Source organism: Prunus mume, linkage group LG4 (assembly GCF_029339155.1).
Source record: "Prunus mume cultivar Tortuosa linkage group LG4, ASM2933915v1, whole genome shotgun sequence".
Taxonomy (NCBI): domain Eukaryota; kingdom Viridiplantae; phylum Streptophyta; class Magnoliopsida; order Rosales; family Rosaceae; genus Prunus; species Prunus mume.
This window is the reverse complement of record NC_142701.1, coordinates 21,280,362-21,295,251: the sequence shown is the minus strand read 5'-3', so window position 1 is coordinate 21,295,251 and position 14,890 is coordinate 21,280,362. Positions and strand designations below refer to the sequence as shown.

The 14,890-nt window shown below is 35.3% G+C and overlaps 1 pseudogene; it reads left to right on the top strand.

The window, feature by feature from the left end:
* LOC148918142 (uncharacterized) lies at nucleotides 1-922 on the top strand (annotated as a pseudogene).
* The last annotated feature ends 13,968 nt before the right edge of the window (nucleotides 923-14,890 follow it).

Below are 14,890 nucleotides of genomic sequence, written 5' to 3'. Positions count from 1 at the left end.
ATGGCGGATGCAGGAGGCAGATTAATATTTCATTATGCCGTTGAATGTCGTCAAGAAAAAGTTTATAATCTTATATATGGGATCAGTGAATATGATAGGAAGTTTATCTTAAAGCGTGCAAATATGTTTAACAACGCTATCCTACATGCAACAGGGAGTTTATCTGTACATCTTAATCATATTCAAGGTGCAGCTTTGCTAATGCAAAGAGAGCTACAATGGTTCAAGGTCAGATTTTTTCACTTTATTACATACGCCTTACTGCCTATAGGCTATATATGTGATGTGAGTTTTCTTAATGAAATGTAGGAGGTGGAAATTATTTTAAACCCCCCGGACTTAGAAATTAGAAATGTTACTGCGAAAATGACAGCACGAGAAGTATTCACCAAGAACCACAAAGAATTGAGGAAGGAAGGAGAAGAGTCAATGAAAGGGACAGAAACTTCTTGCACAGTCGTAGGTGCCCTCATTGTTACCATTATATTTGCTGCTGCATTTACAGTTTTTGGTGGAAGCAATCAAGATACAGGTTTTCCCATCTTCTTAAGAAAGAAGTTATATAGGGTTTTTATAATTTCAGATTCTATATCACTCATTTCTTCGACGACATCAGTGATGATATTCTTGGGAATTCTCACATCACGTTATTCAGAAGATGATTTCCTTTGGTCTTTACCCACAAAAATGATACTAGGCCTTTTCACCCTTTTTTTTATCTATCGCCACCATTATGGTTGCTTTTTCTTCAACTCTTTTTATTATGCTTGAGTGAGAATCATGGATATCTATTCCAATAATTTTGCTTGCTAGTGTTCCAATCAACTCGTTTGTGTGGATGCACTTCCCCCTCTTTATTGACATTTTCATGTCTACCTATGGAAGGGGAATATTTGACAAGAAATGCAAAGCTTGGGAATAAAACCTTGATTATGTGGTGTGATGTTTGTCTTATGATGTCATATGATGTTCGTCTTTGGCTTTGTCACTTTTAAGAAGTTTTTATGAAACATGTAAAGAAACTTTCTATACATCTATTTCGTTCAAATAAAACCATCCTTATAATTAACTTTGTTTGATGCTTACATTTTTATTTGAATGTTTTATGAATTATGTAAAGAAAAGACAGTCTCTTGTGATTTCTACTGAAATGTTTCAGTCTTTTAACAGAAAATGAGACAGAAAAAAATAGAAGACACTATTGTTTTTATATGTAATTCCATTACTAGGTACATGATTTAAGACATAAGGATAAGATCGACTGTAGAATATGTAAATCCATCCTAACCCTAAGGCCAATATTATATAACTTTTGGGCATTCTATTTACTAAGTTTCTAAGGTCTCATAAAAAATAAAAAATAAAAAGTTTCTGAGGCTCGACCCAAAGGGCTCGTTGGGCTTTACCCACATAAGGATCATAAATCCAAGTTAAAAAGTATTAAACATCAAATTAATATACAAGTGGGTTTGTCTGAAGGTTGAAGCTGAACTGAAACACAATGATTGGTTCCAACGTTGAAATTGGTACTTAAGTGACGAGGGGTAAATTTAAAAGATATTCAACCAAGAACGCAGCAAACTTCACACTCTAGACCTTGATCAAATACTCTTATGACTAGTCAACTGCCATATATGAATTATACAAAACAATAACATACACAGAGCATACAAAGATGTACCTGCAAGCCTAGAGAATTACTAGTGACAACCTAGGCACTCAGAAGGACCCGTCAATCTAGGCATCCCTTGTGCTAGCAACAACTATGGTGAAAGTGTGTGAAGACAGCATAATCAAGCAAACACCAAATAGCAGAAAAAGATGACTAGTCAACCGCACAAACCCAGATGACTAGTCAATTATCAAGAACACAAACCCAGAAAATTTACAGAGTTGGAAACCAGAAACTGTTCACCTAGAAACCCACCATTGGGAAAAACTGGGGGTCATCAACTGACTAGGCAATCCACTAAGTAAAAAAATATTCTTACAAAGGAACATAAGCAAGCTCAAGAAAAACCTAGATCTATTTAGGAAGATGAGCTATACCTCCTTTGTGCAATCTTCTTCTCCAACTTAGTAAAGCTTGAAACTCAGTTCTTCATGGCAATGGCAGCTCCTTCTCCAGCTCGTTCATCCCATGGCACTAGCTTGCAAGCTCCAACACAAATCAAAACCAAAATTTAGATTCAAAGGAGAATAACCAATTTCTTCAAGAAACCATACTCTTGAAGAAATCAGTCTTGAATCTGACCTAGATATAAATGAGAAAATGATTTAAGTAGCTAGATGCAGATTCGTATTTCAAATGCAGTTTTTCAAAAAGAAATCAATTGGAAAAACTCGTAGATGAAATATTTGGTTCTCTTTTGAGGAAGAAGAAGAGAAATATAGCAAGCCAATCTTTCCAAAAACTTCCACCCAAAAAAGACAACTGCCAAATGACCAAAATCGTAGCCTTTACAGACCAAAAAATTCCTTAGGTCAGAAACCCACATGGCAGCAGAGAGAGAGAAAGAAGAATAGGACAAAACAGTTTGTTATCCTGCTAGAAATCCTACAGAGCAAGGATGACTAGTCATCTGAGAAACGGATGACTAGTCATTATTTTATGAAGACTGTTTAATGTCATGATATGCAATGCACAATACCTTTGTCAACTTGCTTGAACCTCCATAGAGCAGAAATTAGAGAAGAACACCAAGAAATGTTTTCCTTAATCTAAACTTGAGCTTGATAAATAACAATACACATCCTATTACAAAGTTGTCAAGGGAAGCCAAAAGAAAATAAAAAACCATACATTAACAATCTCCCCCTTTTTGGCTTTCCTTGACAACACACTCTCTAAAAACACTCAACCCAAAACCCAGCCTAAGGAGATGAAGAAGTGAAGGTACCTGCAAGAACAACCAATCTCCCAAGCACAAAAACAAGCATATTATCACAGAATTTTAAAACAATATGCAATGTGGGGTTGAGAGTGTTCTCCCCCTTGTTGATAAGGAAAGTGCAAAAAGGCATAGAGATATAGACAACATATAAGGGGATTAACCACAAAGAAGATAGGCAGATATGAACAAGGTTAACAGCACATAACATAGATTGATGACTGGTCAAATAACACTTGTTCAAAACGGTACAAAACAACTCCCCCTATCAAATTTCACAGACTACCTAAGCAAAATGATCCCCACTATGTGATTACAAAAATGTACCACCCAAACTGTCCAAAAAATACTCCCTCTATCTAGGACACTTCCTATAATATAAAGGAATTAACTTTTGACGTACTAATCCAACAAACTTTCCATACATAGCTAACAAACACAAAAGTGCATTAGGCTAAATAGAATAAGAAATGGAGCACAAGTTGCAAGGAATCATACCTAAAGCAATTAAAATCAAGTGGCTGAATTTAATTTCAATGTGTACACATTACACATAAAGAAACTCCTCTAAAAAGATAGAGTTTAAGCAACATATTTATCAAAACAATGGACAACCAATGAATTTTTCTTTACACACCATAGTGCAAAATCAAGATAGAGCACTAAGATTTCAAAATTTAAGGCATCAATCATTGTCAATTTGAAGAAAGCACCAAGCAAGATGAACCCTAAATTTTTGCTCAAGATTAAGGACATGTGAGAAAGAACACAAGACATAAGTCTTTAGGTTGTCCAAAAACATAACATAGCTTCCAAAAAAGCACAAGAAGAAGAGAGTGGACTAGTGAAACGGACTAGTCACGCATGTCCAAATTTGAGGTGGCATCAAAAGACCAACAACCTCATAGACACAGCCAAGAACAAAAGAGAGCAAATCAATCAAGATAATGCTTAGAAAGGCAACATTGATATATGAAAATGATAAAAACAACCAGCAGAATGTTGTCAAAACACATGCATCTCAAAGAAACTCTCCCAACAAAATAAATTAGCCAACAATCCAAAACTCATATAGAAAGGCAGATTCTTAAGGATTTCAAGAATTATGTTAGGCTAAATCATTGAATGTGGGAACACACCTTATTAAGATGACTGGTCATAGACCAAAGTGGCATCATCCAAACATGATCATGCATAAACACAATATCAATGTTCGAACAGAAGGTGTAAATGAGACAAGAAGAAGACAAGTGAGCCTTTGTGCTTTGTTTCATAACCAATGGTCTTTCTTAGAGAGTGAAAATTAATTTCACCAAAAGGCACAAGAACCCTATTAAGCAGATGACCAGTCAATCATAATCAGTGGGAGCATAAGTTGACTAGTCAACGAAGACAATATCATAACAAGCATAACTGAATGACTAGTCAACCACAATCAGCATGAGCATATGTTGACTAGTGAACTCAGGCAATATCATAACAAGTAGCAATTTTAGTATCGACCTTGAGGATGACATGATTTTGGTTTTAAAAAACACAAAAACATGAACTAGCAAATATATCAAGTGATCAATGATGTATTAGCTACTATAGCCTAGTCCAAGTCTTCAAGCACAGTAAGTAAGAGAGAGAAAATAACCACATGTGCAAACAAAACAATTGCAACTAACTCTGATGGATAGAATATGAATTAGATTTCATGCTCAGAGATAAGGCAAGATGGACAGAGGAGGTTCATAGCCAAAAGAAAAACACAAGAGATGTAGAAATATCATTCTTGGAGAGACAAGTATATAATGAACCTTCAAGACAAACTCAAAGCATAAACTCAACCTATTTGAATTTCATCACTCAATCTGGCCATTTATTATGTTTCTTATTTGCACATCCCAGACTTAAGTGCTTGAGTAGCCCAATTTTGCGGCTCTTGCTCTAGATTCTTCAATCATATCACCTTATACCTTCCTAGAGTCGTGACTACATTGGTCACACTTCCTTTTTTTTTTTTTTAATTTAAACAAATTGCCTAAGATAGTGAGATAAGATATTAGATTATAACAATGATTGTCCACAATAGATCACAACACTTGTCTCACCAAGAGGACGAAAAAACACCAAAAAAATTTCATCTAATGGCTCCAAACTAGAAGGGGGAATTATGCACAAATCAGGCAAAGCATAAAATGATTCAAACTTCACACCATCAGAGATCAGAAGAAACGGATGTTTTTGACATTTGCACACCAAGTAAATAAAAATTTATATTTGACTAGTCAACTAAAACGAAGATGACTAGTCAACAATTCTGCAATGTGGTGAAGATAAGGAACAGACAAGCTAATCAATTAATTGAGCAAAGGCCAATGGACTACCTAAGTGTGACATGTTTCTGAAAGTCCAATGCCTTGGTGAGTATATCTGCTAGCTATTTCTCAAAGGGAACAAATTCCAAAGATAGAATTTTGTCTTCCACAAGATCTCTAATAAAATGGTGCCTAATGTCTATATGCTTAGTCCTAGAGTGGTGAACAGGATTTTTAGAAATATCTACAGTACTCATGTTGTCACAATAGATTAGAAAGCATGATTGAGTAAGACCATAGTCTTCCAATATTTGTCTCATCCAAAGGAGTTGAGTGCATCAACTCCCAGCTACAACATACTCTACTTCAGCAGTGGATAAAGAGATAGATTTCTATTTTTTGCTATGCCAAGCAACTAGGTTGTTGCATTCATAAAAGACCCCCCCGGAAGTGCTTTTCCTACCATCACTACAACCTGCCCAATTGGCATCACTATACCCAACAAGATTGACACAAGTGTCATAGGTATACCACAACCCAAACTCAAAAGTTCTACTCACATATTTTATGATTTTTTTGACAACAAACAAATGAGACTCTTTGGGATCACTTTGGAACCTAGCACAAACTCCTACACTATAAGAAATGACAGGTCTACTTGCAATCAAGTAGAGAAGGCTTCCTATCATGCTTTCATAGAGAGTTTGCAACAGGGACAAATGAGCTAAGATTATGAGGGATTATGACAAGTTGACAGGTCAACCACTAGATCCATACTTGGAGATTCTTCCTCAAGCATAGGAGATAAAAGACCACAAAAACACCTGTTTAAGATGTAACAAGCTGTATTTACAGCTTCAGCCCACAAATGTTTAGCAAAATTTTTGTTGTAGAGCATCACTCTAGCCATCTCAACAAGAACTCTATTTTTTTTTCTCTCCACAACAACATTTTGCTGAGGTGTAGTAGATGCAGAGAATTCATGCTTAATTCTCATCTCCTCATAGAATTTCGGAAACTGAGAATTATCAAACTCATAACCATGATTCGTTGTAATTCTAACAAGAGGCAGATGACTAGTTATCTTAACTTTTTGTAAAATGTGGCAGACAGATTTAAACCTTTGAAAGGTTTTTGATTTTCAAGCAAGAATGAGACCCAAATAAACCCAAAGAAATCATCTACAATGGCTAGGATGTATTCCTTGCCACCAAGGGAAAAGGTTTGGATAATATCAACAAGATAAACGTGAACAAGTTCAAAAGAACATGAAATTTTGTTGATCACCCAAGATTCAAGCACTGTGAGAGAGATGATTGAAAGACATGCATGCAATAACCACATTTAAAAAAAATTAAACAAATGAATCCTAATCAAACAAAAGAATAAGGTGCAAATACATGACAATGTATCTAGACTCCATGAAACATACACAAGCAAGAGAATGGTCTAGATACATAAGATAAAGAAACTAGTCACCAACATGAGAAAGAACATTGTCTTCCTTCTTGATCCAAACTTGCTTCACTTTTGAGACTTTATGGAGTAAGTCATCATTTATTTTCTTGAAATGAACAAAAGGCTTTTGCTCAAAATTCCTAAGCTCAAAACACTTTGGTCTAATGTGTCCTAATGTGCCACAATTATGGTATATGGGAATGAACCTTTTTGGTTGTTGAAAACCAAATTTTGCAAGTGAAGAATGTTTATCTCTTGTACAAATAACAGATTTTGCAAGCTCACATATTTTAAGAGATGGAACATGGTTCTTAAAGTCATTTGCATTGGTTGCTCTAGACACATTCCTTAAAGCATTACACCTAGGTCGAATGTGACCTTTCACACCATAATGGTAACAAGTAGGAATGAATCTTTGAGTCCTAGTTGGCGCTAAAACATCAAACTTTGTATTTGACTCCTTGACAAATGTGGTCAAAGGAGGAGGAACACATGAACTAGAACAACCATAACCAAAAACTATTTTGTCTCCATGAACCTTACCCATATTCAACATTTTCTCCACCTTTTTATCCCCTATGGTAAGCTTGATCACCGTGTCATTTGCCTCATTTATCTGAGTCAACAAATTCTTGTTGAAGGCTTGGAAAACCAAGTTGTTTTCCTTGAGCACATTTAATTGGTTTGAAATGTCATTTTTAATGACAATCAATGAATCCCTTCCACTCTCCAAGGTCTCAACATTTTCACTCAATTCATTATTTGCTTCTTTAAAAGTGCAATTAAGAATTTCCAGGTTCTTTACCTTCCTTTCAAGTAAGAAATTTCTTTCCTTAAGCTTGGAAGTTTCAGTAAAAAAGACATCATACTTTTCACATATACCCAAGTATGACTGGTCATCCTGCCTATCATCACTAGACACAAATTGATTTCCTAAATCAGTTTTTCCTTCCTTAACTACATGAACTCTAGCAAGGCTAGAGTTATGAATAGAACCAACAAGGGCAAAAAATTTTGCCTCTTCAAAAGATGAAGTGATATAGTTATTGGAATCATCACTATCATTATCACTCCATTGTGCACTAATTGACTCTTCTCTCCCTTTAGACTCTATCATATGGTTATTTGCACATTCCACATCAATGTGACTAGCACCACCACATAGATAGCACTTTACAAGACCCTTCAAACTTTTGTCCTCCCTAAAGCCATAAGACTCCAAAAAATACATCTCTTTAAAAACATTGTCTTGAGACACACATGTAGACAAACTAGGAAGATTTTGACAATTCCTAGTGACTTTGGTTTTATCTTCGACAACTCTTCTATATTTCTGAACAAACAAGGCAAGCTCATCACGAATGCAAGAAGCAATTTAATCCATTTTTTATGTTTGCACACCTAATACCAATTAGCATCCTAAGGATCTCTCTATTTATGTTAAGAGCTAGTGCTCTGATACCAATTGAAATTGGTACTTAAGTGACGAGGGGTAAATTTAAAACATATTCAACCAATAACGCAGCAAACTTCACACTCTAGACCTTAACCAAATACTCTTATGACTAATCAACTGTCATATATGAATTATACGAAACACTAACATACACAGAGCATACAAAGATATACCTGCAAGCCTAGAGAACTACTAGTGACAACCTAGGCACTCAGAAGGACCCGTCAATCTAGGCATCCCTTGTGCTAGCAACAATTATGGTGAAAGTGTGTGAAGACAGCATAATCAAGTAAACACCAAACAGCAAAAAAGATGACTAGTCAACCGCACAAACCCAGATGACTAGTCAACTATCAAGAACACAAACCCAGAAAACTTACAGAGTTGGAAACCAGAAACTGTTCACCCAGAAACCCACCATTAGGAAAAACTGGGGGTCATCAACCGACCAGGTAATCCACTAAGTAGAAAAATATTCTTACAAAGGAACACAAGCAAGCTCAAGAAAAACCTAGATCTATTTAGGAAGATGAGCTATACCTCCTTTGTGCAATCTTCTTCTCCAACTTAGCAAAGCTTGAAGCTCAGTTCTTCATGGCAATGGCAGCTCCTTCTCCAGCTCGTTCATCCCATGGCACTAGCTTGCAAGCTCCAATACAAATCGAAACCAAAATTTGGATTCAAAGGAGAATGATCAATTTCTTCAAGAAATCATACTCTTGAAGAAATCAGTCTTGAATCTGACCTAGATATAAATGAGAAAATGATTTAAGTAGCTAGATGCAGATTCGTGTTTCAAATGCAGTTTTTCAAAAAGAAATCAATTGGAAAAACTCATAGATGAAATATTTGGTTCTCTTTTGAGGAAGAAGAAGAGAAAGATAGCAAGCCAATCTTTCCAAAACTTCCACCCAAAAGAGACAACCGCCAAATGACCAAAATCGTAGCCTTTACAGACCAAAAAATTCCTTAGGTCAGAAACCCACATGGCAGCAGAGAGAGAGAAAGAAGAATAGGACAAAACAGTTTGTTATCTTGCTAGAAATCCTACAGAGCAAAGATGACTAGTCATCTGAGAAACGGATGACTAGTCATTATTTTATGAAGACTGTTTAATGTCATGATATGCAATGCACAATACCTTTGTCAACTTGCTTGAACCTCCATAGAGTAGAAATTAGAGAAGAACACCAAGAAAGGTTTTCCTTAATCTAAACTTGAGCTTGATAAATAACAATACACATCCTATTACAAAGTTGTCAAGGGAAGCCAAAAGAAAATTAAAAAAACCATACATTAACAAACGTGTCCAACATTTTAATCAACATGTTAACCTATTTTTAGCCTGACTTGCTAGATCCTGCAAAACAAATGATTGAATATTACTATTAATTCACAGTTTTGATGGCTCGGCCGAAAAGGCTTATTTCGCTTGTTGATTGGCTCATAATATTTCTCCTTGGGGGTTTAAGCAAAAAAGGCTTTTTATTTAGGGAGTTTCACTAAAACACCCAAAATGGGGGCTGAAATTATAAAAAAACCCAACACCCAAAACACTTTATAAACACACCCAAAACCCATCATTACACACACTCAAAACCCATTTATAAACACACCCAAAAAATATACAATTGTTGATTTTTGGGTTGATTTTGGGTGTGTTTCTATGTTTAAATAGTGTTTGGATTTTTTTATAAATACATGTCTAGAATTGGGTTTATTTATAAATTTGTATTTTATTTATTTATTTAAGGATTTCCTTACTAAACTCATTTTAGCATGACATAATATACAAACGTCCTTATAGAGTCTATTTGAAGTGAAAAACACAAAACTAGCCACTTGTTATTTTCTAATGGGTTCTTATAAAATTTTAACACTAAGAACCAATTAGAAAATAACAAGTGGCAAGTTTTGGATTTTTCTCTCTAGGCTCTATATGAATTTTTGTATAATATGTCATGCTAAAATGGGTTTTTGAATAAATATAAATAAAAAAATTGGGCCTTAAATGACTTATAGATTGTTGGTTATGTATCCTCTTTCGTGGATAAAAATTAAAATCATTCACTGGCCGAAATAAGTATATATTTCTAAGGCTAGGTTTCAAGACTTGGTCTATTTGAACTGCTCTGAAAAGATTAAAAGCATTTTATGACAACTAAAAGTATTTTTGATAATATTTTAGAGAAAAACTTAAAAGTGTTTCTTCAGTGAGAACTTGAATTTTCAATAAATTTTTGGATGTTTTTCTAATAAAACATTTTTTGCTAGAAAAGCTTAGCATAAGTACTTCTTGTAGAAGCAGTCCGTCATTTTGTTATCATTTTCAAGCAAAATAAAATGAGTTTTTCTATTTAAACCCCGCACTTCTCTTTATTCACCCCCAACTCCCAATTCAAATTTTTACAATTTCTAAGAAAACCCCACTATCTTCCCAAACAAGCCCTAAATACACACTCAGCCAAAAAAATAAAATAAAAACTCATCAACCTCACACCCCACTATCTTACCCCTCACCAATCTAATTCTTCCAACGTGTTTCATGAAATGTTAAACCGAACTGTATAGCCTAACCATGCCAGCAATGTTGTGCTTTTAGGAACCCAACCTGCTGGTTTCAACTAGTTTATGCCTGTAGATAACCATGCTGCTTTTGTAAGAGTCCAAGTTATCAGATGCTCCATTTTCTTTGTTTTTCTTGGTTATTGTTGATTTCATTGTGTAAACAATCCTTGTTTTCCGATGTTTTATTACACTAGATATAATGGATGAAGAAAGATGACATCGTTAATAGATTGAAACAAACAAAGGGAAGAGAATAAGATCATTACAGCTAACCAATCAACAAGCCTTTTCGGTAACCATGATTGACATTGTTTGTCAGCATAAAACATCTCCATCAACTCCCACACAACTTTTAAAGAGGTAGGCTCCTCAACATTCTAGTCTTTAAAAGAGAAGAGTATTCTGTAATAGTTTTTTTGAGTTGAAAGAGAAGAGTAATCGGACAATATAGTGTATAGGAGTTTGTGTTTTTCTAAAACTTAATATGAAGAGTGATAGTGTGTGTGTGTGTGTGTGTGTGTAGATGTACTAGGGTTAAGTATTAAGTTGGATAACTTTTTTTAGTGCTGTTTTCAGTTTGGTTACTGCACTGATCAAAGGCAACCGGTTACCGTCCGACACCCTTCGGAATGGCCACTCTGCCTACCGCAACCGATTCCGCAGCTGCAGTTTACCGACTGTGGTTGAACCGCAATGTAGGCCGATTCGGTTCGGTTATGGGCTTACTGTGAAGCCCAATTTGTTTTCAGTTTCAAGCCCTGTTTTGCAGATTTTGCCCAATTTGTCAAAGCCTTTCCAGTTTCATGCCATTTGTTTCAACTTTCAAGCCTATGTTTATACTAGTTTTAGGCCACCTAACTGTTGTCATTCAAAATTTTTGATTATCAGGCATCATATCATATCATCAAATTATGATACATAAGTAAAACTTAATAAGAAGTTCCAACTCTCAAATACAAATTGAAGTGCAATGAAAACTTATTAAAAAGTTACAGTCCAAATAGAAAATGTAGTGCAATGAAAACGTATTTAAAATTAAATTACAACCCAAGTATGAAATGATTAATGAAGTGCAATGAGAATATTTAAAATTAATTACAACCCAAATATGAAATGTGCAATGAAAACTTAAATTGTTGCAACTCAAATACTAGGTAATGATGATGTGAAATCAAATCAAGGAGGTAGTGTTGTAGAAGTTTGAGTACCGGCCACATCTAGTAAAAAAAACAAGTAAAACAAGTAAATTATGTTGAAAAAACAAACGTGAATGTTAAAAAGAAGAAGATAGAAACATAATTTATTTAAAACAAAATAGTAGATTATGTCTTACTTGCTTTAAGTGCTTTATAAAATGCAAGCTCTTCATCCGTTGGGTCCTTGTGGAAGCAAAATTCATCCGTCCTAAGCCAATCACTAGTACACACTAAGGCCTCTATCATTTTAGGTGTCAATGAACTTCTAAAAGGATCAACAATCTTCTTGCCTAGGCTAAAGGCATTCTCACTAGCAACGGTTGAGTTTGGGATTGCAAAGATATCCTTGGCAATCTTTGAAAGAATTGGATATCTACTCTCATTGCCTTTCCACCAATTCAAGAGTTTGAAACCTTTGGTAAAAGGGCTTTCAAAAGGGTCGGTCAAGTATTTATCCACTTCATCGGATATTTCCACAAGTTGTTCCTCCTTCCTTTGTTGCACAAGTTGATGAAATTTTTTGGTTTGAACATCATCATAGCCTTCAAGATCATTTCCAACATTCTCATCTTCGCCTTCATTCATTGGTTGACTCACTAAGTCATCCGCTCCTCTATACTCATTATACAAATTGAACAAGCAAGTTCTCACTTCATGCACAACCTCATCTATCTTGTTTTCTTCGGCCTTGAGATTTTGGAACCTTATCTTAAGCATTTGAAGTTTAAATCTTGGGTCTAACACTAATGCTACAAAAATCATCTTGTTCACACTTTCAAAACTCCCCCAATGCTTGTCAAACTTTTTCTTCATTGATGAAGCTACCTTTTGCAAGACTGGATCTCTAGGATCACTCATTTTGAGTTCAATCTCAACTTGTAAACTAACCAATTCATTGGAAAATTATATTGGCTGTAACCATTTTGGTTGCACTTAGTTTTAAAGTTGTGTCTAGAATTTCTTAAGAAAGTGAACAAATGAGATTGACTTCTCCCAATCTTCATTACTCGGAGGACCCACTCTCTTCATCCCAACCTTATCTATCTCCTCAAAGTAAGCTTGAAAAGCTACATTTTCAGCCACCATCCTATTGAACACTATCTTGTACTTGAAAGCACAATCAAGCATTTTATAAGTTCAATTCTACCTTGTCACCATATCCATTGGCACATTTGCCATCCCATCCATCCTCATATCCAAGGCATGGTCCCTAAAAGAATCTAACCTTGATGGGGAACAGTGAATATATTTTACACAATTCCTTATCCCTTCGATTGAGCTAAGAAGCTCATTCAACCCATCCTTAACAATCAAGTTAAGGATATGACATGCACACCTCAAGTGCAAATACTTCCCATCAAGCAAAAGATTATTGAAATCTTTCATTCTATTTCCCACACACACAACCGCCCCATCATTTGATGAAGCATTGTCAACCGTAATGCTAAACAATTTTCAATCCCCCAAGCATTCAAGCATGCACATAAAGTCTTGCCTATGTCAATACCCTTATGACTGGTGATCTTTGTGAAACTGATAATCCTTTTATGCAAATGCTACTCACTGTCCATGAAATGGGCTATGATTACTATGTAGTTGATGTTTTGGATCGAAGTCCAAGTATCAATTGTTATACTTACCCTGTGATTACCTATCACACTCATTATTTTGGCATTCTCAACTAAAACATGCTCCAGCAACTATCTTTTGTCTATTAGGGATCTTGAACTTAGGGTTTAACTCATACACAAACTCTTGAACCCTCAACCCCTCAACATGCCTAAAAAGGATCTCATCCCTTATAACATACCTGACACATTTGGCTTCACACCTTTGTTGATTAAAGGTGTGGGGAACCAATTGAGCTTGACTACCCATAGTGACATTTGTCAAGATCAATTGAGTTCTATCTCCACTCTCAAAAAGAGGAGAGAGCATGCATCTCTTCTCTAGGTGATTTCTTATACTGGTTGTCCCATTTTTCTTAGAATCACCCGGCATCTCTAATTTGCAATAGTTGCAAACTGCAAGTACCTTATCGATCCCATTATCATCTTTCTTGTGGAATTTCTTGCAGTGTTGCCACACCACAGATTTTGGGGGTTTTCCTCTTCCCTCTCACAGTACTTGAGTCTAATTGTGATTGAGTTTCGGTTTTTGTTTCTATTTGGGATTGGGATTGGGGTTCTGTTTGGGGTTGAATGGAATGTGCACTTCTTAAGGCATTAGTGTTGGATCGGCTAGACTCCATCTTATCCTAAAAACAAAAGACACCATAACGAAAAACAATCACACACAATCTAACCAACCAGCATACTACACACAGAAAACACAATAACAACCTAACCAACCAGCAGCTACAAAAACATAAAAACACACCAATATATTTATACAAAACCTAACCAACCAGCAGCTACAACAACATGTTCTCACACCAATATATTTATACAAAATCTAACAAACCATCAGCTACAAAAACAGGAAGAAAAAAAACAAAAAAACACCAACAGCTTCAAATCGAAACAAAAACAAATTCATTCAATTTCAAATTATGCTTCAATTGTGATTTTGATTTATACCTCAATTTAAGCTTTGGCACAAAAGCAGCAGCAGCAGCAATACAAAATGTAGCAGCAGTCTCTATCCACAATTAACAGAAACACAGTAAGTACCAAAAAAATTAAAACCCTAAAAAATCGTAGGATCTCTCTCTCTCTCTCAAGCTTATATGGCTTAATATCTATAACATACTATTGTCATTGCTCCATGTAATTGAAAATGAAAATGTTAAGCTTACCACATTTTTATACCACATTGTGTACCATATTTCTAATAAAGGTGGGCCGTATTGTATTGATGGGCCTCATTGTATTGGTGGGTTCCATCTCTATTAAAGATGTGATACACACTGTATATAAAAATGTGATAAATATAGCATTATCCAATAATAAAAAATACTAATAAAATTGATCTAGACATAAAACCCACATCACCTTTATGCCTCATGCTTAGATCATC